The sequence below is a fragment of the Agelaius phoeniceus genome, chromosome 4 (assembly GCF_051311805.1).
Source record: "Agelaius phoeniceus isolate bAgePho1 chromosome 4, bAgePho1.hap1, whole genome shotgun sequence".
In the NCBI taxonomy this organism is placed as follows: Eukaryota; Metazoa; Chordata; class Aves; order Passeriformes; family Icteridae; genus Agelaius; species Agelaius phoeniceus.
The window spans coordinates 55,220,820-55,244,819 of NC_135268.1; positions in this window are offsets into that span (position 1 = coordinate 55,220,820).

Sequence of the window (24,000 nt, forward strand, 5' to 3'; positions counted from 1 at the left end):
CAGATTGCCCCACCAAGCCTGGCTGTGAACACCCCCAGGGATGAGGCATCCATAACTTCTCTAGGAAAGCTATTCCAGTAACTCACCACCCTCACAGTGAAGAATTTCTTTTTACTATCTGATCAATACCTACTTTCTTTCCATTTAAAACCATTCCCCCTCATCCTATCACTACATTCCCATGTCAATGTCCATGTCAGTACTCTTAGGTAGGGACAGGCTGCTCTACTTCCTCTGACAGTTCCCACAGGACCCACAGATGCATCTGATCAGCTCCCATGGACTTGTACATCCTTGGGTTCTTTATGTGGTCTCAGACCTGATTTTATTCTACAGTGGGTAGTTCTTCATCCTCCCAGGCCCTACCTGTGCCTCCTGCAACTTGGACAGTGTGGCTGGAACACTTGCCACGGAAACCCAAGGCAAAAAATTATTGAGTCTCTCAGTCTTCTCCATATCCCAGGTCTCCCATTTCCTTCTGGGAGGGCCCTGAGAGACTGGAAGGATTGCTGGCTTGGAACACTTTGTGTGTGTGTGTGTGTGAGGGGAAGGGGCAGTCTGGGCGTTGCTCTGGTGAGGTGATGCCCTGCTCTGAACACCCCACACCCCAGACCCGTACCCCAGCCTGACAGCGGCTGCTTATCCCTGGCACACTGGAGGCAATGCTCCAAACTCTACCTCTGGAGCCCAGTCTAGCCCCCAAGGGGCCAAATGACCTGAGGGAAGGAAAGGCAAAGGGTACCAGATAGGCTTTCATATGATTATGGATTCAAACTTGTATACATTTTCCTACCTCTCCAGAGCAAAGCATGACATTGGTGCACCAAAGGAAGCACATGCAGTAATGGTGAGTGATGTGTAAAGCATGACTGTGCAGAGGAAAAGGATGTAGAACTATTGGCTGCCCCTGCAAGGAGGGAGAAAAAAGCCTGACAGAGGAGCACAGGTGGCAGCTGGAAAGTTCTCTCCAGCTGTAAACAAAGTGGTCAAATGAATAAATTAAAAAAATTAGGATTTGAACACCAATAAAGGGTTTGATAAAGCTGGAAAGGTATTTGATCTGAACCTGGGACTCTGACTGAAATAATACACTGAGGAGGTTGGAGAAACACAAGTTTTGTAATAATCAATAAATACTAAATTTTCATGTCCAAACAAACAAAACAAAACAAAACAAACAAAAAGAAACCGAAAAACAAAAAACAACAAAACCAAAACAAAAAAACACACACACAGAAAAAAAAACCAAAACCAAACAAACAAAGAAACCCCCACAAAATGAAGACATCCTCAGCACATCTCCAATGACAATAAAATCATACTCTTGCAGACTAAAGGCTTAAAATACACTCTACTGAAATCCATACAAAAATGTCTAGTGAATCTAAAGTTATCCAGTTCCTCTCAATAAATAAATTCAACAGGTAGGTTTCCTCATATTCTATTCCTTTGGAAATTTAGGACATTTTCTGTATTTGTTGGAATTACGGTATAAAGGATTTTTTACCTAAAGAGCTTGGGTATGCACACATACACGTGCATAGGATCACACAATATTCATATGTATGACTGTGTATTCATGCTCACAATTAATGTTCACAGGAGTAATAATATTCATGGAAAAGGAAGATTCTTGTTCATATGTTTTAGTGCAGAGATTTGAATAACACTGGACTGCAGAAACACCCTATTTAAACAATGGTAATCTTTACTGGGGAACGGGTTTACAGATTAGTTTTCAAAGCATGTGATACAATGACTCCAAACTATATAGTATACAAAAGGGGAATACACATTGCCAACAAGGTGTTGGGAAGGTGAGAGTACCAAGTCAGTGGTGGTGACTTTACTTATAGTTCATATCAAAGTACTATTGCTTTACTGTTATTATTTCCCAAATAAATTATACTTTTTGGCTATTATAGGTGTTTCATTTTTTTTTCCCTCTATCTGGTTTTACATCTTTCCTTGTGGTAAAAGTCAGGACTGGACACTGATTAGTAGTGGGGAGAGGCTCCCTGAGCTGGGAAGAGATTGGAAAGGAAGAACCTAAAGAAACAAGGACGAGAATAGGACATGAGCTTGTGATGTTTTGTTCACTGAAAAACAGATCACCTGTATATTTAGACATGTTCACTATTGTTGCTAAGAGTATGCAGGAGAATAATTAGCCATGTATAATTATTATTTGACTGAAGAATTAAATTATTATTTGATGCAGTTCTCTACACAAGCTTATGGTGTAAGACGTGTCTTTTGTTAAATTTTGATGGGAAGCAGTACAGAGGTGTTATAAGATATTGCTGCTTGAAGGATGAACAGTGATAATGATTTTATTCAGATCAAGTCTTTGATCGAAATATAAGTAAAACTTCTACCCCTATAATGTGCTTTTGAGGCTGATGTGTAATGGTTTTTCTTCACTGATACTTTAGATAATTCCTCTCACATGTATTTCTGTGTCATGCAGTGTACCTGTAGCTGCTGCTGATAGTCTTATGAAGACTCAGTACTTTAAACTCAAGGTCTAATGACCAAAACAGCTTCTAAAATTGAGCACTGTGTGATTATTCCAACTTGTGGAGAGATACTAGGGAATCTCCAGCTGTTTTGGGGCTTGTTAAAGTCACTGGTGCTCACACAGCCTGAATTTACAAGAGTTTATGCATTCCATTTAAAAGAGAACATTCTGATTTTAGCTGGAGTTAATTTGCTTGTCAAAGTAGCACAACTATGAGTTTTACTCATTTGGGATTCTTGTCATGAAGTTTCCTTCCACTTCAGATAGGTTGAATAAAGAGAATAATAGTTTGAGAAATTCAAGCCTTTAGAATATAATGTCAAAATTATCTCAAAAGTGTGAATGTTTATAGACTAGTGAAAAAAACTGCACAATCTCTGGGTTAAAACAAGAGGAAAAAAAAAACCAAACAAAAAACCCACTGAAACCCAAAACAAAGAACTTGACTATCAGTGTTCTTACAATCAGCTCCTTCTCCCTTGGGAGCTGTGCACAGAAAGCGTGCAGTGAAGAGTGAGACTAGCACAATAAAAGCAATATTAAAAAAATCCCTCATAACTGAATATCAGTGTTTTGATTTGTTTCATGTGCATCTTGTCTGCAGTGTGACAAAGTAAATGTTGTAGCATAGCTAAAGTTTCTTGGTATGAAGAAAGACTCTAAGTATTTGAAACCACATTTAATTTTAGATAGAGCAAAGCTGAAACATTTAGTAGTTATGCTAGAGAGAAAATTAAATTCATACCCCAATGTATGAATTCCTTCAGTTTCTTCAAAATAGTCTTTGAGATCTGCTACTATCTAGTGATTCATTATGCTTCTCCTCATAGCTATTTCCAGAACACACATCAGTGCCTGACAATGTTTGAGTCTTTAGAGCTATGAAAAGGTAAAATATATAGAGATATATAGCTATAGACACAGCCATTTTGTTCCCCCAACTGTATCTAAAAAGAAGGGTTAAACTAAAACTGAAATTTGCATTTTATTTTAAGAACATATAGTTTAAAAATGGCTGACTGCTAGCATCAATGCCATGGAACAATGTTGATGCAAGTGCTTATATTTTTTGCCTTTCTCCAGGAAAGGAATACAAGCTGATTTAAAAACTGGAGGAGAGAAAGAAAAAGATGTTTTGAATTTATTTGTAAAACATATATCTTCTACAATAAATTACTGGATTGTTCTATACTTTTCCCTTTGTTTAAATTTTATGTTTCACAACCATGGCAGAAATGAGTGATTTTTATCAGGCTAACAGTTTCAGGGTTAAAGTATTTGGATGAGTTGAGTAGATCCCATAAAGATGGTAAGAAATAGCAGGTGGGAATGCATTGGGATGGGATACAACCACCATCAATACTTATAGTAGATACCAATTCTTAATGGTGGAAATTCATATCTCTGAAAGTGATAAGGTTTTTGTATCATTTTGTCCTTGTACAAGAAGGAGAAACCCATACATTAGTATGCCACACCCAAATTCTATTTTTCTGGAAATCATTACTGTTTAAAGCAGAGTGGGTTTGGCCATCAGTAGGTAATAAAAAAGTATTATGTAGTCTATTCAAAAATGAAGTTTTATCTTATGAAACTGAGATACTAAGATGCATTTTCTATTTTTCAAGTATAATTTTTCAGTACAAAGTCATTGTTATCAGCACTAAAATAATACATTAATTGAGTATTTTGGATGTGAAATAGAATATCTGAAATAAAATCAAGGACTGCTTAAAGGTCAAACAGAACTTATGGGAAGAAATAAACCAAGTCACTGAAATGTTACAAGCTACAGAGCTAACTTGGATAAAGCTGAGCAAGGATTAGGAAGAAATTGAGGTAGAGGAAGAATTAGAATACATTGAGGTGGGAGCAAAATTTGTAAAATATTTAGCAATCCACTGCATTTCAGTATGTGAATTCAGTAAGAGCACTTTGGTTCTTTAGCATATCCTTTTTGTGCAACTCACATGAGGGCAGTATTTTGGGAAGAGATTGCAATGTTTGAAGTGAAACATAGTAAATAGTGATACATTAGGGAAAGCAGAGCAGAGGATCACAGAGCACAGACCATATTTAGCAAATATTACCTACTTCAGTAGCTGTGTCTAAAGAGAATGATTGTTGGTAAGCTTGATTTTTCATCTTAAGTTTATTTTACTTTCAAAATCTTGTGAATCACACAGGCAGTTTGAGCTTTATACCTATGCGAGAGTAAATTACGTGTTCATGCTTGGGTATGTAAGTCAACAATTTGTTGGTGGTTTTATTCATAAACACCTCTCATTTCTGCTTTTAAAATTTATTACCCTGGAACACAACATCTGTTACCAACATGCTACTTTAGCCCTGTCTTAACTCTGTCATACACCCCAATAAGATAAACATCTAGCATTTCTTCCACTTATTAACTGCAAACGTGCAATACCAAAGCAATTCAAGCAAAATGCAGGTGGGCACGGAAGATTGCAGATCCCTGAGAATGACCAGCCACAATTCAGTCAGGAAACTGCTTTTTGATGAGAAAATTAGCATAAATAACACTGGTATATTGTATACATGTTGTTGTTTCCAAAGGCAGGTTGGGGGTTAAAAAATTACTTGACAAAACATGAGGGTGACAATTACTATTACCTTTTTTATGAAGATTTAAAAAAAGTATTTTAATTGGCATTGCTGTATCTAATCAAGTATTTCTTTCTCATCCTTAATCATGCTTAGTCTATTTACAAATAAGTCAACTCTGCATCTGATATATAGATGTTCAATGCACACTTCTCACATTGTAAATTTTGCATGATTATTCTTTGCGTAGGCAGTTTTAGTTGGAATAATGAACTCTGAAGATGGTCTTGTACAAAAGACTTGGATACTTTTCTGTTAGTTTTTCTTAATGTATATATATGAATTATATATAAAGACAATTTTATTATTTAAAGGACCAGGATAAGGACATAAAAATTAAAAAAGTATTACAAACCTCACAAAGACTGCATGAGAACTATGGTAAAGGTGAAATCACTGATTTTACATAAGATCAGCAAATTGCTCTAGCAAAACTCACTGCTGTGCAAGCAGCCCTATCAAGAAGGGCACATGAAAGGTTGGTAGAAATTCTGTGCAGAATTTAGATTAGCTACTTTAGTGTACTAATATAAGTTTTAATATCTTCCTTAATAATAAAATTCATTTATATCCCAGACGTCAGGTTATTGGTCTCTTGGCCCCTTCGAGGAAGTAATTGAGCACCTGTATGGGGACAATGTGAATTGAGGAGTTCTGATTAGTTTTCTCTAGTTATAAATTATTTATCACCTCATTCCATTTTCCTCTTACACCTATTGGGACGTTTTCACAGTCTTGTTGCATAATAAGAAAGTGAACATCAGGATTCTATTTGCTATGGTTCACCCTCATGAGCCATTTAGCATTTTGTAATTCCACAGAAAAAGCTATCAGATCAGTGGAAATGAAGTGGGAGTTTTATAGATGTTTTCTGTTATATGATTTCTTTTTTAAAAAGGTAATGACTAACATATTTAAAAATGAGTGAATTGACTGGCAAATCTTAACCTGTGATGTTATAGAGGACATATACTGCTGAAAGAGCAAATATCTGTCCTACTTCCAAAATACATACATCATAAAATACATAGAAAATGCTTATATTTATTTATGTTGAAAGTGAATACCAAGTTTTACACAGCTTAATACATTTAAAGTGCACTTCTGCATTTTCCATTTTGGAAAATGGCTTTCTTAGAGGGGAATGTTATAAAACAGTAGTCTTTTCAATCGTGTGATTTTTCACACCCACTTTCTTCCGTACACCTTTTATCTTAAAGGAATAGATCACAGTTTCTTTCCTTCCATCTGCAAGTGAGACAAGATGGTGATGTAAAATCTGTGAGTAAACATTTAGTCCTATGAATAGAAGATAGCCTTTTGTACTCATTGACTCCAGTCCATCAGTTTGGACTAGGAACTGTAGATTAGTGCCTTCTCAGACCTCTTATTTATCACATAAAATCTAATAACATAAAATATGGTGTCATGTATTTGGGTTTGCATATGAGAGATCAAACAGAAACCAAAACATCTATAATCAAGAACTTGTTATTTGGAAAGGACTCTGTGGCTGCAACACTTGTTTGTAGCACAGTTATGATCTGCCACTCTGTTATGATTAAAGGCCAATACAACAGCATATAGTTTATTAAAAGACTTGAGGAAAGTTGTGAAGAGATCATAAGATGAATACTTCCAAATATCCTTCCAAGAGTTCATGATGTAATTAAATATGACCAGAGGAAAGAAGTGGTAAAAAAATATCACCAACTTTGAGGCCTACTTCTGCAGCAGCTTTCCAAGGTGGGAAAGACACCAGATTCCCTGCAACTGCAAATTAAAAGGTGGGGGATGAACGCCTCTGGTAGCAGACAATTTGATCTGGGAGCCCTCTTAGCTCAATCTCCCTATCTTCCTTTAGCACTATTCCAATGAATTGCCATTGTTGCATGCTGGGAATACTGGATATGCCTAAATTCCTCACATGATTCCTGTCTCTTGGACTCAGCCCCTCCTTGTGTGACCTGGAGAAGGTAACTGGTTTCCCCCAAAGCACAGACTTGTTTGAGACCTAAGAAAGGCAGTTTAGCTTCATCTTGTGTCATGTGAGTTTCAGTCCAGTAATATTTAGGAAAAAAATAAAATACTGTAATTCTGCAAGCTGCAGTGAGTTGGAAAGCTTACAGTGACCTTAATAATTCGGCCAGGCTACAGCACAGTCTCACATGGTTATTATTGCTCTACTTTAAGGGAGGGAGGAACTCCTCATAGATTGAAGTTTCATCTAAAAAGAGTATATGAATGATAGTATGTTCCTCACCTCCTGAAGAGACAATGCCTCCCTGAGGCCTCACCACCCACTTCTTTATGGCTCTTTATCAGAGTATTTGTAGGAGGCAGCATAGCACATATTGACATCCTTTTGGCTTATTATAACTGATTTGAATAATTTGATGCTTTGAACAAAACTTTCCTCTTCTGTATTGCCAAAAATATGATATATATTCAGGGAAAAATAATAAATTCCTTGTTAAGAAGCCACCAAATCCAGTTTTATGGACAAAGACTGAGTGGAAAGCACTGATGATGTGTGAGGTATTCAGTAACAGATCACTAGAAAAAAAGAACCAAATTGAATAATTCTATACCTAATTTAATTTGTCAGAACATAATAATCATATAGAGCCAATGCTGCCCTCTGACTAATAAATAAATTTTCAACTGGTATAATAGGGATTGTGAACAAATGTCTGAAGGCAAAATTAAAACCCCAATTTGGATATTTCCTGAACCTGGGTAGCTGTTTGACTGTCCTATTCTTTCCATTATTCAATGGGAAAATAATTATTTTTGGTGGATTGCATAAGGAACCATCTCATTTGTTTTACAGGAAGAACAGACACACAATTTGCAACATCAAAAGGCAGCTATTCAGAGAGAAAACAGCAGGTCAAAGCTTCACTTAATGCACTGCAATACAGCCAGGTAGATAAAATTTGACACACATAGTATTTTTCAGTACTCCTGTTTTTCATTACATCAAATTTAGGTTTACGATCTAATAAAATTCCAGGCAGGAACTGTAAATTCTGAAAGAAAAGGAGATTCAGGTAATTTCTAAAGAACAAGACAGAAAATGTTTTGTTTTAAGAAATTACTGAATACTATTACTACATCCAAAAAGGTAAATGCTTCTACTTTGTAGATTGAGTTCACAAAATGCATCTGGAAGGAAAAATGTTGAGTAGTAGAGGGATTCACTGTGAGATGAAGATAGCTGAAGACTGATGAAATAAAGGTATTAGTTATGTATTTATATGAATGGTTTACTCAAAGTGTTTAGATAATGCTAGTCCTCATTCTAACACTAGAAATTAACTTAGCATTCAAATGGAATTGAATGATAATTGAGAAATGCTGTTGAAAGATATATTCCACAAGCTTTTTTCTGGTGGGGATTATGTGGAGGTTGTTTGTTGTGGGGGCTTTTCTTTTCTTTTTTTTTCTTTTTTTTTTTTTTTGATGCAAGTAAAATTTGGATTATGAGGCAATTTTGATTATAAAAAGGATTGTTTAAATTATTTAAATTGATTGATTCCTAAACAATATAATTCAATTCAATAGTCTACTCAGATTTTTTTTTCTCACAGATGGTTACTGAGCCCCATTAGACTAGAAAAAACACCTTATTTTTTTTGTGTGGTTTGTTTTTGAACTAACCAGCCAAGAAAGAAAATGCATCTGCTTTCCATTTTTATCCAATTTTGACTGCTTCCAGTACTGAACTAGTTTCTTATGGGAACTGCATGCCAAACTGTCTGGAGCACCTTGAGAAAAAAAAAAAAGTGTTTTTTTTTTTCCTCAGGAAAACCCAAAACCTCTCATAAAAAGATATGTAATAATTTCTGTTCTAGAATGAAATGCATTATCATGAATTGTGCTCACAAGCATGAACTGAGCCATAACTATGGCTCCCATGGCATGGCACTGAGTATAGGATTGCCACTGAGATAACCTTCATCCTGTGCAGATAATGTGCCTCTCATATCTGCAGTCAGATCAGGATCAATTATGTTCATCCCTTTGTGTTCTTTCCATTCAAAGGAAACAAAGGTGAACAAAAATATTTTTCTAGTTACTGTCAACATTTTCCTTTCTCGTTTCCCAATTTTAAAGAAAAACTTCTTGCTATTTTCTGCATATTTTGGACTTGTTTCTTTGGGGTTTTTCACTCTAACACTTCAGTTTGACCATTAAACTGATAAATGATAATTTTAATCAACTCCGTTCAGCCACATCCACTGCATCCCGAAACTAGAGTGGACCTGAGTCATCCAATGGTGAAGACAATATTGGCAGAGAACTGATTCCTCAGTACATTAATTCCATCTGTTAAATCATTCTAGAATATATTGGGTGGACTCAATGATCTCCGAGGTCTTTTCCAACATAAATGAATCTGTGAATCTCTGATTCTGTGATATGAATGTGCTGCTACTTTTTAAAACCGTGGGTCCATAAAGTAGATTAGTAGATTCATGGCTCATATACAGTTCCAACTCTAAGTAAAGAAGGCAAGGATCTAGTTCTAAAACTGTAATTTCTTATGTGGGTTTTGTTTTGTTGTTTTTTTTTACTTATTTTCACCATATTCTTCTAGTCTGCCATATTTCAGATTAAAAGTGCAGACTACATTAAATTTCTTTCATTGGTTCTCTTTGTGCAGACTATAATTATGTGGACCACCATAAGAAATACTTTTTTTCCAAAGGATTGCCCTGAGAATTACTTTCAGTGTTGTGGTTATTGCTCCGAGTAGCAAACATTCTGTGTAGAAGGAGACTTCTTGGATTCAAATTGCTTATTTGTCAGACTGTGCTATAAAAAAGCATGAAAAGAATTTTTTTATAAAAGCCTTCCACTCTTCATAAAAAACATATTTAACAGCAATTAAAAATCTGATATCTCTCTATGCCCTCAGAGAGCAGATGAATAGGATCACTAGAGAAATATTAGACGCTTTACTAGTTTCATATTTTAATTAACATTGATTAAAACAACACTTTCTATAAACCAAAACATTATTGCCCTCACAGGATATAGTAAAAAAAATTAAAATAAATTGTTGCATTACAATAGCTATGAAAAATTACAATAGTTTATCATAGAATTGGGCAATGTTAAAAATTCACTTTATTTCTCAACTGATGATTTCTCCTTGCTCTGTTCTTCCTGATCCATTTGTTTTTTCTGTGACTTCTTATCCTAAGTAAGGTAAATTTTGGAATTATATTACAACTTGAACCAGAAGACTTCTGTATAAATCTGGGTTTTTTCCCTCCTTATGGTCTGTGCTATGAGTTTACATTAAAGTAGTAATGGATGAGGAAAAAGCTATAGTTAAGGATGGTTGCCTAAACAATAATTGATGTGTAATTTGCTTTCTCTCTTTAGATAAAATTATTTTGTTTTCAAGGAAAATATTCATAACATTTATTTTATTTAAACTTAACCGGTGAAGTTAGGAATAAAAGACTGGTAATGAAAAGCTGAACATTGAAATATTTCAAATTTAGATTTTGAAATAATGTATCATTTTGATTATTTCCAAAATTAAATTATCAACATAACTATTAAACAAAAAAAATAGACAAGAAAGTTTAAGTCCTAATGAAAAAAGAGTGGTTTCAGGTGAAATTTTATTTTGAAGAGTGATCCAGAAATCCTAAGGAATTCTAAGGAATCTACATTTGTGTTTCAGTTCCCATCATGAGTGTAGTTTCAAAGCAACTTTCCTGAGCACCCCAATGTTAAGAGTATGCTCTGTTTAACATTAGATAAGAAACCTCGTGGCCTTCACATTGATTTCCTTCCAAAAACCCTAAGCCAGAAGGCAAACATTAGAGTGTACCTGAGGTATCAGAAAACCTAATAAACCTTTGAACCACAGAAATACTGGAAGGCAGGCACCCACAAATAGAGTAAATATTGTACACCCAGCACCCTAAGGATGCATCTCCTAGTGCCACACTTTTTGCTGATGCAGACAGCAGCTTTGAGCTCTTATCTTAAGAAGATGAAATGGAAGGAGAGCAAATACAAGTGATATCTAAACAAAGGTTAGAGAGGAATTCTATCCAGAGGCTGATGCCTTCTCCTTCCCCAAAAAAATACTGGGCACTCATGGGAATGGTAAATCCTGAAAGAAAATAATGGAAGAAAACAACACAACACTAGCTTCCAGAATTAGTATTCCTCAAAAAGAGCAAATAAAAATGATCCTTGATAAGATAACCAGAGGACTATGCTCGAGTTCAATATACCAAGTCCATAAGTAACATGAATTTTGGAATAGTAACTTTTTTTTTGACTGAAAATTGCAATCCATTTAAACAAAGGGCAGTAGTCACTCAAAAGATGTAGAAAATGCTATAATGTGGGCAAATAAAAAACCCACAAGAAACCCCCAAAACACCTTAAGGTGCGTTGCCCTTAGAAAACAACTGAGAACTAATTTTGTTCCACTGTGTAAGTAGCTACACAGGAAGAAAATACATACCATTACATGTGTAATCTGGAGGGGAAGGCATGCTAAAAAATTATGTATTGAAGCAAAACTTAACTATATTCAGGTAAGAAATAAAGCACACAGATTTAACAGTATGTCTAGTTAACTACTGGAACAAATCATTAAAGACATTGAAGATTTTCTGTCTCCTTATATCTATAAAGTACAACTTTTAAATGCTCCACTGTGTTGTCCTTTGGGGTGATTGATGCCTCTTTCCTGTACTTTGTCAAAACTGTGAACTATTTTGTTTCATTTCAGTATAAATAGATCACGTATGATGTGTGAAACTTGGTGAACAAATTCAGTACATTCTTAGGCAATTCTTTTCAATTTTGAGCTTGTATGTATACGTCTAGTTTTACCCTCAGTAGGAGTTTTTCCAAAAGTTATTTTAAAAAAATAATTCTGCACAGCTTTTTGAGAGATATATAACTATGGAACTAAGAAAAAAGGAGTACCAGAAACACAGTTTAAGCCTTAAGATTTGTTGGCTTGTGTGGACAAAAACTCTTGAGCTCTACATTGATGAAGTGGGAAGATTAAACATATGTTTTACTTGCTACCATATTTATTTGCATATGCTGCCTTCTAGATGATCATATGGTCCTTTTACCTTTTGGCAAGATGACATATTCCAAAGAAATATGACAATGTGATCAAAGTTTGTAAAATGTAACTATCCCATATTATGCTTTCTTCATCTGTTTATTGTATAGAACTGCAAAAATGATTCACAGATAGTTAAATACATTGCAATTAGTTTTCCGGTGATGTCAGTTCAGGCACACTCATGTGGATTTTATAGTATGTCAAGCCCCAGATTTACAATTGGAATGGGATCCTTTGAAACAATATTTTTGTTCCAGAATATAGACTAACCAGTGTCTTTAGACCTGTGCCTTTAGTAAGATAATCATTTTCCAAGCCTTCTGGCTTTAAATTAAAAAAGAGATTGGGAATGGTCAACTAGGACCCAAGACAACTGAAAGTAGCCAACTAACTCTTGTGCTGTCAGCTTCAGCAGGGAAGGAAGGGAACTAACTCAGTCTGGCATTAGCAGAAGACATGTTCCCTAGTTATCCATGCATGTAAACATAATAATAGCTATTTTAATAAATTGCACTATGTTCTCAGCAATGTGTTCAATTCACTCAAGACAGTGAGTATTACATTTGCCAAGTAAAATGAACAATTCATATTTTCATTTTTCAGTTTGATTTGCTTTTGTATAAATGAGAAAATTAAAATAGCCTTTCTGAGAAAACCCTCTGTGTCTCTTTTCTATTATTATATCTTCCTGAAAAAGGACAATTGCGCTAGATCATAAAACACAATCCCACAAAGAGTATAAGTTAAAGAAACACTAGGGCTCATTTTTTATATAGATTGGTTTGTCACTAGGTCAAAACCATAACATAATGACTGCCGTAGCCAGATCAAGGATTCATTTAGGCCACCAAACGAATTATCTCTGTCTGTTAGGTAACTATTTGATGTTCTCTTGTTCCAGGAGAGACTGTGGAAGGCTAGTGCAATTTACTTGTTCCTTGGCCCTCAGAAAATAACAGAAATCTGTCCTTCTGCTCCCTGCTATCTCTATTGAAACATTAAGAGCATGGGTCTTTGTTTAATGTTGTGGGTTCCCCTCTCCTTTTATGACAGTTGTCCCATGTTATTAGTTTTATCAACCTTCTATCAGTCTTTTCAAGTTTTTTGTTGCCCTATTTTTAGGCTTTGAACAATAATCACATTTACACAGAGACATAAAGATACTTTCTATTTAATTTTCTATTCTACTCCTAATAAACTGTAAAATTTGGGGCTTTTTTTTTTTTTTTGCTTTTGAGACAACACTCTCACAGTACTATCATAACACCAAGATTTCGCTTCTGACAAGTCTATTCAGAGTTCATAAAATTAGGTAAAAACAAGAATATGAGTTGCTGTTGTTGAGGGTTTGAGGTGAAATATTCAATAAAACTAAATATAGATTATTCACTAAGATTCCTGCACACAGTTAACAGAGAAAGTCTATTTCAGAGATGATTCAAGTCAGAAGCCTGAATAGGCTGCTTTCCTTTTTCTCAAGCAATGTTATTGCTTAAGACACAAATCTGGCTTAATAATGGGCCTGCCTGAGGCTGTCTTATTTTTAAGGAATGATAATTTACAAAACATATTTTGTTGAGAAAGAATCCAATTGAATGAATGAGCAATGAAGCCCCAGCCATATACTTAACTTCTTTTGAACATTTTCTCTAAATATTGTTACTAATATGTAGATGTAGTTCTGCTGGTTCTGAAGGACAGGAAGCTTTCCCATTCACACGGCTGCCTGAGGAATGGGGTGTTCAGGTGACACCATGAAGCTCTGCAGAGGGCTTCTGAGCCCCCACCACAGCTGGACTGAGCCCACTCTGAACTACAGTGTCAATTTGTTGCTTTCATCAAGGGGTGTAATGTATCAGTAATGAGTTGTGTCAAGCAACTTACTTCACAGCTGAGAAAAGGGATATTCTGAAATCTATTATTTGTTATTCTCAGGTTCTCCTATGAAAATAAGTTGTCTCAGCTAAGTGGAAAACAAAACACAAAACAAATTCGGTAATTTTCATTTTTTGGAAGGTTTCAAAGCTATCTATCCTCTACTGTCAATAAAAATATGAATCAATATGCTGAAGTAGCTGGGCATGAGACAAATGCTTGATGCTGTATCAGATTTGAAAATTCATAAAGCTACTTTGCTGCTTATGGATATAGCTTATGTCCTCTCTGGTTTCTTGAGGGATATTTTTGAGTTTTTTTTTTTTTTTTTAAGTATTATTCAAATCACTATGATTTAAAGAAATAAGAAATTTGAAATAAAAGCAATCTTTAGTGGAAGACATTGGTTTAAAAAACAAAACTGGCAATGAACTGCCAGAACTCTATCACTGGAGTGGTACAAAATAATGCAAAATTTCATGTGCTCTGTTTCAGCAACCAGACTATGCATTTAAATGCATTAGACCAGAACAGACAATGATAAATTAATATAATGATACCTATACATACTAATTTCTAAAAGAACAGCTGAAAAAATAATGGCCTTAGTGACAATAATATTATATAGATTTTGCTTAGAGGAAGAAAATCTTAGCTGTGCCTTGAACAACATTTTTTTCAGTTCTATTTAGGTGACCACAATAGCATTATGCTACAAATAGAGTGGTCTCTGACTGTCAATAAAACAGAACCTGAAATGGCTCCTAAACAATCCCCCAGATTCTGTGATAAAATAGCAATATTTTGATAAGAATGAGAAGTGATAATTTTATTCTTTTCTTCATGACTGCCACAAATTTGGTTTATATGTGCCTTTTCATTCTGGAAACATTTTTATCAATAGCAAATTTCTCAGATTCCCATGGAAGATAAACAAATCCAAAGACTACTTAAAAAAATGTTTCTAAGGTCAACTACAGCTAGAAATGAATGTGCATTCTGTTTCTGTTTCTCCTCTCTGTAATAATTCAGAGTAAATTATAATGTATTACGCTGTAAGTCCATAACCTTAGAAAATAAGAGCCCAGTTGGTGCTTGACTTACAAGAACAAAACAAGCTTACAGAGCGCAGGTCTGTGTTGTTTGGCAAGTAGTCAATAAAACTGTACCTTATGAATTTCTTTCCTAAAGGTTCTAATCAAAACAATTTATTTCAGGCATGTAAACTCTGCTGTTCAGACTTCAGCTACTGTCAGTGCACGATATCAGCATCCGCAGGAGCTTCAGCCATGTTAAACTGAGTCCCAGAGCTCCCCCATCTGTCTCAGTAACAGACAGATTTCCTGCTGGATCAATGCAGTGTGTCAGCTACAGTAAAAGAGATGTGGCTTTTTTCCAGCTTTTACTAGCTTTTACAATAACTACTTGAATAGATGAAATCTTTCCCATTCTGAGGACTATATTTCAGACACTTATACAATGGAAAATAATTAAAAGCATTATTCCACGTGAGTAAACTACAATGAGGAAGGAATGCAAACTAAAAGCCCAATTACACAGAAAGAATTTTGACAGAAAATTGTGGGCAAATATTTAGCAAACTAGAAATCCTTAAAGTGAATGTATGCAGTCACAGGGAATTGATTTTTGCTGTTAATCTCTTCTTGGTATGTGTCTGAACTATGCTTATTTAGGGCTGAAACACAGTATATAAACATGTATAGGTTGGCTATTTTTCTTGAACCTTATGGTCATTTTATTTTAGAACACTAACTGAATGCCTTTTTCATGCTGAAGACTCAGATAGCATATATTATAAATTTCCTGATCTCTGAAGTTACATTTTGATGCATCTTCCTTGATAAAACCAGCAAGCAGATTCCAGTCTCAGCAACTTTTTTTTTTTTTCTAAAAACAAAAGGAAGTATATATCCTGTTTTTCTGAAGACCCCCTAAGGGAAACATACTCAAAGAAAATGAAGTCTCCTATTTTAGATTCTTGTTGTGCAAACACAGTGGGTTTCCACCTGCCCCGACACGCTGTCAAGCTTCAGAGGATGATATCACTTCTCCAAATGAGTGCAGTTCTGATTTCTCCCAGATTAACAGCAAATATCTTTCAGGTGAGATAACTTTTATTGAAGATTAAAGGGAAAAACAAACAAAGTAAAACATAAAGTACATATGGAAGAACACCTAATATATGGCTTTTGATATCACCAATTGTGACAGCCTAGCTCCCAACTCATGGCTCTGCTCTTCCAACAGGGTTCACTTCACTCTTAAAGGGTAGTCAAAAAAAGAAAATAGCTTCATTCCTCTTTCATATTGACTGGCTTTTTCTAGTTAATCTCCTGCTGATGAATAAACAAGAACCATACTATTGTTGGACACCAATTGTTTTCACAGGAACATGTAGAAAAGGTTTTTAACTAGTTATGTGGTGGACTTAAAAATAACATTACTAATGAAATTACTCAATTATTTGATGTTTTGGGATCAAATCCCTTTGTTAGGGACACAGCAATCATGAATTGGTAAAACTATGTGCAAGGGTTTGTAGATTTCAAGCACAGGAATATTTTTTATAGGAATATCATACTAATGAGGCAAATAAGTACTCATGTCTGGTCTTCTAAGGTAGCCACTAAGATCAGAGGGTACTTGTGTACTTACAAATCTTTTTCAATCTTTTTCAAATTGTTTTATTCAATTAAATTAGTTCCATTCTTTCAGAACAGACAAACTGATGTATGATATTGATCCACTGTTCTTTGGTTCTTGCAGTGCCTTGCTTTGGCCATCACTATCCAGCTGTGCACCCTGTGTCAGAACTGACAAGGACTTATGCTACCCATGTCACCAGGAACCCGCCAGAAAGCAAGCATGTATTGACCTTCCCACTTCATCTCTTCTAACTGTACTTTATCCTCATTTGAATTTTTTCTGGAAGCTGTGTTCTTCAGCAAGGTGAGCAGGAAAGATGTTGTAGAACTCCAACAGGGTTAATTAAGGAAATGTATATGTAATTATTTAACAATTTTATTGAAAATGTGCTTTATTAATTTTCCTGTATTAATGAAATCAGATTTTTTTTCAAAAATATGCAGTTGTGTATTGAGGGCATAATAGTGTATTTTAATAATTAGAGGTAACTTGAAACTGGTCAAAAATGTTAGTGTAGTCAACATGAATCAGTTTAACACATCCACATTATCTCATAAGTAACCCTGAGAAAGGCTACCTTTATTTTATTTCTGACTTATGGAACAATTCACACTTCAAATTTGTGCTAAAGAGACAATTTCTAGTACAGAATCATTATGACTTCACTGAAAAAGCTACCTGGGCTTATATGTTATTTAATACTGTTTTTTTACATTAAAAAATGTAAAAATCTCTGTCTAAAGTTGTTTCAGCAAGTCACATCATTATACTTCAGCTTCTTTCCAGACTCTTCTTTCAGAAGGTGCTCTTTGCTTCATATAATGCAAGTGATCGTGATATGTTAAGGTCAGGTTTGATGATGAGATGTCCATTATTTCAAATGGATTAAGAAGAAAACAGACAAGTAAAAATATTAGTAGGAATGCTATGCAATAAATGAAGTTGTTCCTCTACATCTCAGGTACAACTGAGGTGAATATTGCTATGCCACAAAATCACAGCATCATCGCATAATTCAAATTAGGAAGGGACTCTAGAGGCCATTTAGTGCAAACCCCTGTCCAAAACAAGTCCAGCTAGATCATGTCTAGGCAGTCCTAGAGTTTGCCAATTTCAGTGATAAGGGAATAAGAAATACCCCAGTCTGTGCAAGCAATACAAATTTTAGATAAATGTATGCTTACGTAAGCCAAAAACCCCAACATTATATTCTGTTATTTTTTAACAGAAGCAAGCAGATAAAATTTATGCCAAATTTAGGAACATATGTTATTTGGCAAAATCTATAGAAAAATATAAAGTAGCTATTTATTGCTCTTGTTTAATTCATTTAAAAAATAGATTTATCTTTGAGATGCCTAAAGAAAGAAAGTATTAAAGTAAGAAAAGCCCCAAAACAGGTTGGATGACTCTAAACTGAGACAGCTAATGGTGACAAGCACTCATTTGGGGTAGTAGGGAAGGGCCAGAGTAAGAGACATGAGAGTTTTCCTAAACCTTCATGAGATATATATTCATTTTACCATACCATAGTGTATTTATTTTGTTAATGCTGGAACTGTGGCAGAAAACAAAAATTACGATCTGGGATTTTGAAAGGTTATTTCCACCTTGGCACCTAGTTGAAGCAAGTTTCAAGGGCAAAACCAATTGAAATTGAGGACAGGACAGCTATACTAAATGTATCTCAAAAGGTTTATTTTAAACTAGCTCTAGTCAAATCTTATCTAATATCTGTTAGCAATTTCAGGCTCACTGGGTACTCTGCTTGGAAGTGCAGTTGAGTTTCATTTGAAGGGAATTCATCTTGTGTGCTCTGAAAATGTTCTGCAGTGCAAACAGAGGGGTAGCACATGGGAACAACACTTTTTCTTTAAAAAATCATTCCTCTTATATCTAAAACCATGATATAGGAGGATCAAAAGAATCAGAATTACAAATATGGCTTATTATATGGAGAATTAGCAATCTAAATTTCTTCTAGATCTGGGAGGGCAGCCTTAGAAAACCATTTAAATCTTAGCATCTGTATTTCCTCTTATGTTGGCACCTAAACTCAGTATCTGGTTTGGAGTGCCAGCCAGTGCTGTGCAGGTCTCAGCAGGGTCCTTATCCCAGCACTCATTGGCCTTCTCAGATCCAAAATCTCAGTGTGATCTGATTCCACCACTGATGTAACTTCCACGTTAGAAACTGACACCATGAGTGATCTCATTCAAAATTCCAGGGGTGACATTTAATAAAGCAACTGACATGTTAAAACTGAGAAGATCTTTAAACCTGAGATCCTTTCTTACTGATACTTTAGGATGACCGTTGTTTATCAAAGTTTTTACTGGATTTAATCAATTTACTACATCGCTTTTATAAGGAGAGACTAGATGCAGCCTTTCTGTTGAGGTTTGGGCTGTTGTTTGCCTATGTTGTGGTTTCTATAAAATCAAACTATTTTTAATATATTCAATGAATGTATTGTATTTAATATTAGACTATAACTTTCAAATTTTGCAAAAAGACATGTCTGATATTAAGAGCAGTATTATGATACCTATGCCAAAGATGTTTGCATTGATTGCATGATGCAAAATACAGGAATTAGTTTAGGACAATACATTTTCCCTCTGGGTGAGCATCTAAATCAGAAAATTATACAGACAATGGCTATTATTCTTCTGCAAGGTAGGATAACATTAATAAGAGATGGATGAAGACTCTCTATTGATCTCAAAAAGAAATGAAAAACCAAACCAGCCCAAAACCTTAATCAAATTCAGTGATTCTTCCTGAAGGATTAGTGGACATAAAACATTTCTTTTAGAACAGGAGCACATAGCTACTTTTCCTGTCCCATGACTGGCCACTCTCAACTACTGTTCAATTAATTGAGAGAGGTCAAAGAAAAACCATCTCTTGTCCTGTATTTAGACAGTAAGTTAAACTTTCTCTGCTAAAAAAACCCCAACCAAACAAACAAAGAAAAAACAACACAAACAAACAAACAAAACCAAAAACCCCTCAAAAAACCACCCAATAACACCAAACAAAGGAAACAATTATCTATCATAGCTAAAAGATAGACACTGGTACAGGGAAAATACCTGGTTTTCCCCACTGCATTTCTTTTTCACTAGTTTATTGATTCTGCTACCTTTCTTGTTGTTTTGCCTCCTGTTCTGAGGTATCTGATTTCTTTTATCCCTATTTAGCAGAACTGGGCAGAATTTTGGACTGTAAACCTAGAGAAAATATGATAGTGGCTGGCATATTGATGTTCATCATTACAATCTATAAATCCTTTTATTAAACCAAATTTAACTTTCATTCTTCAGTATAAAATTTAGTGAATCTAAATAACAAACAGTACACATCTCCCTCTCTCAATTTTTTCCTATTCTTCTTATTTCTATTGATAAAAACACAGTAAATCACCTTATTTTCCCCATTTTACCCCAGAAATTTCTTTGTTGTGGAATGCTATACAGCTGAGAGTCAACATCAAAGTAATGCTCTCTGCCTTGTACTGTAAGAGTTTCACATTATAAGTTCATTAGTTAATAAAAAAAGAGTGTCTAGTAAAATTGAGCTTAAGAATTATAACTGCTTCATTAAATCAGTCTTTGTCATTGCAAAAAAGTGGCCTTGTAAACCCTGTAGGATTAAACATCAGATCTCTCCCAAACACTTTGTCCTTCCTGCCACGGCAGTAACCCCTTAATTCCATGGAGAAACATGGATATTCAATGTGTTGGCTCATACACACAGGAATAAGACAGTCTTTACTGCCAGCTCTGCAGCCTTTCCAGAAACAGGGAAGCAGACCTCATGATGCGCATGTATAATAGTCTTTAAACTGAAACATTTCCTCTCTGATGCACTGTATGTGCAGATATGCTGAACTGTTCACTGCTACTCGTGTGCTCGAATGGGAACATTTGCAAATCAGTCACAGAAAAAATGGATGATTTTTTCTTACCCCTACACTTTTAATGTAGCTGTGCTTTGTTCAGTGATGTAGAACTCTCTCAATCTCTTCCCAAACTCCCCAACCCATTTATATATATGGGATATATATATGCATACATTTTGGACATTTTTGCCATCATTAATCTGAAAAATCTGTAAGGCTGGCATGTAGGAAGCAGTGGGAAAATTTTCCTCTTATATTACCATCTTCTTGTCAATAGAGGCTTTGTTTTTTTTGACAGAAAGAGTACCATTTACACAATAAATCTGTAGGTAACCAAGAAGAGAAAACCTGTTTTTGTTTTTCACAAATAGGTCGCAAAGCTGTTTTCCATCTGATTCTTCATTTTGGTTGTACTGTCTTGTAAGGGTTACAAGTGCTGGACCTATATTGCCACCTTCCCTCACCTTCCCTTGTAGTTCCAGAGACAGGACAGCTTGCAAAAGAGCTTCATTTTGCATTGCTGCAGTGTGCTGGATCCTGTGAAAGGTTTCCAAGCAGTTTTTCAAATCCATTATGATTGTATCAGGTTTTATACACTTTATAGTTGGGAATAGAATTAGACTTAATGATATATAGAACATTTTTTATATATATATATATATATATATATAGATATGCATGTGTCTGTGTGTGTATAAAGGCACAAAGGAAGGCAGAAGGATAGAAATAAAAATATTTATCAAAAATAATATAATCCCATGATATTACTGCACAAATAACCTGCTCAGAAAGCCACCTAAGGTACAAAATGTTAATTATCAGTAGAAATCCAGTTAAAAAGGTGTAACACTTCCCACCCATCCTTGAGACTACAGGTCATTCCTTTGTCATTACATGCTTCTTTAATTGCTAATATTATTAGTTGGCAGAACCTGTTAACCCTAGTAAGGTTAAATTCTTTTATTTAAAGGCAGAAAAGAAAAGGAGGACAGCAAAACAGGGTAGAGATGTAAAATTAGTCACAGTCATGAAAGGATGCTTGCAAAAGGGGCATTAACCATTTGGAAACTCAAACCTTTGGAAGTCACTTGGCTGGGAAATTAAAACAAAAGGAAAAACAGACCCTCTCCTTGATCTTTAAAGCAGAGAGAATCTCAGAATTTTCTTCCATCTTGCTACTTGGAATGCAAGAAGTGAAAGAAGCAGGCTCATTTCTTATCTGGCATGAACTAAATGACCAGCAGTGAAATAATGTAAAAATAACTGTGTTTTTACAAGTCAAAATTCCTTTCAGAAACTGATCTGGTAGTCTGTTTAAGGATAAAATAGCTAGCTGGAGTCAGAGAGTTGTTGGACTGAAAATCTCATCTCCAGGATTCTTCTTTGACTTCTTTGCTTTACTAAGTGCTCTTGGACAGCTCCAAGGAACATTGTCCTGAACAGAAAAAAAGCTTACTTTATTCTCAAGTTGCAATTATTTTCCCCAAATCTCAGATGGCTCTGACACAGCTCATTAACATGTCATGCCTACCAGTTTCATTCTTTCACCCAGTCCTACCTCTTCCTTCCCTGAGGAGCTTTTCTGCTCAGCTCAGCTCAGCACAATACTTGCCAGCTCACTATGGGTCCTTCACACCACGAGTGCTGTGAGAACATTTTGCTGTGGCTCTGTGAGTGAAGCTTTGCACATGTGCCTTTTCTTTCCGTGCTAATTGCTCAATCTGAGCAACAGAGGACTAGCAACTCCATCACAGCAGACTCTGGATTAAGGTTGATTTAGGTCACTGAGTAGCAGTGATGGGATATACACTCTTCAGAAGCCCTCCACAGTTTCCTGATGTGTTGTGTTTAATAAAGAGTAGTAATTAACCATGAACAACCTTGTAATAATTAACATGATATTGTTAGTGAGACTATAACTTCAGGTATCTCTCTATGTGAACACCAATGTAAACCATAAAAAAAGGAAATTAAAAATATGATGAAAAATTTAGCCACAATGACCATCATAAAATTTATTATGAAATTACCAATCTTCCATAGAAATTAAGTTTGAAGCAAATTGACCTTGTTGATGCACTGAAATTTCAATTCACAGCAATCGTTGTTTGAATTGTTTTGCAAATGTAGGTAATATTTTTAAAGCAGATCTCTCCTATGTTAAGCCTTCTTAGCTTTCACATTTGAAGTTTATCTGTTTAGATGTTGACCTTGATTGCTCTGTTCTCTTTTTGGGTTTAGGTTAGTTACTCCTCCTAAAAGAAGGAAAATTCCTATGATTTTTATCAGAACTAACTGGATAGATACCTACAAAAAAATAGCATGGGAGGTTTTGATTTGGGATTCAAAACCTCAAAACCTTTTACTTTTTTTATTCGTTTTTCCCCTAAGTCTTGTTTTTTACTTCCTCTTCCAGTTTTGGTAATGATAAGCACTGCTCTTCAAAGTAAAAGCTTCCCTATAAAGGAAATCTATAGGTGTTATTTTTCAACATCACATCTATTCACTCATTGACCCCAGTAACTATTCCATCCAAGTGTCCATTAATGGCCTGCTAACCTTGGAAGAAAAAGTAGTCTTTTTAAAATTTTTGTTTACTCCATTTCAAAAGTAGAATTAGAAGGAAAAAAAAAAGCAATCCTAATGAGATATAGCAGGAAAGAGAATTAACAAAGAAGTGTGCCTACAGTGGTATTCTAGGCCTTTTTCTAACATAGACATGTCCAATGCCTAGCAAAGGGCAATGCAGAGGCCTAAGAGAGCAGTTCTGATTTTGAAAGTACATAGTACCAAAGAATATCAGAATTATTTACTGGGACTACTTCAGCTTTCTATTTCACCGATAGTATTCACTTACAACCTGCTTTCAGCTGCCTGGTCTTGCTCTTCCTAATTTATTAAGTGCCTTCCTTGTTAGTACATGTGGGTCTGCTTATTATTCTGCCTGGTGGGGGTACAATAGGAAATTCAATTTCTGAGTTTAGCTATGCCAAATATATATCTGACATTGATTTACTGGAATTTTTTTGTAAACCTAGTTTGACATTGTCTGTGTTCCCAAAGAGAAGAAAAATCACTGACATTTAGAAATTGTTCCCTGTTACAAGATAATGTTCTTTCTCATCAGAAAAAATAAACAAGACACAGGATGTCAAACAGATATTTCAAAATGCCACTCAGAGTTTTCATTTCAATCTTACTTATTCCTATCTTGAAACTAAATATTAGCCCCACCGAAATCAGCATTGAACTCCCTTTTTATAAGGTCTGTCACAAAACAGC